We start from the raw sequence: 493 nt of genomic DNA on the forward strand, positions 1-493 counted from the left end.
ACCCTGTCTTAGCGTAACGCGAGTCGAGGCGGACGTCGTCGCGGTAGCGACGACGGACGCCGAGACGAGCACGTGACACCACAGCCACCCTGTCTTAGCGTAACGCGACTCGAGGCGGACATCGTCGCGGTAGCGACAACGGACGCCGAGACGAGCATGTGACACCATTGCCACCCTGTCTTAGCGTAACGCGAGTCGAGGCGGACGTCGTCGCGGTAGCGACGACGGACGCCGAGACGAGCACGTGACACCAATGTCACCCTGTCTTAGCGTAACGCGAGTCGAAGCGGACGTCGTCGCGGTAGCGACGACGAACGCCGAGACGAGCACGTGACACCATTGCCACCCTGTCTTAGCGTAACGCGAGTCAAGGCGGACGTCGTCGTGGTAGGACGCCGAGACGAGCACGTGACACCACTGCCACCCTGTCTTAGAGTAACCTGAGTCGAGGCGGACGTTCGCGGTAGCGACGACGGACGCCGAGACGAGCACG

Source organism: Triticum dicoccoides, chromosome 7B (genome assembly GCF_002162155.2).
Source record: "Triticum dicoccoides isolate Atlit2015 ecotype Zavitan chromosome 7B, WEW_v2.0, whole genome shotgun sequence".
NCBI classification, from domain to species: domain Eukaryota; kingdom Viridiplantae; phylum Streptophyta; class Magnoliopsida; order Poales; family Poaceae; genus Triticum; species Triticum dicoccoides.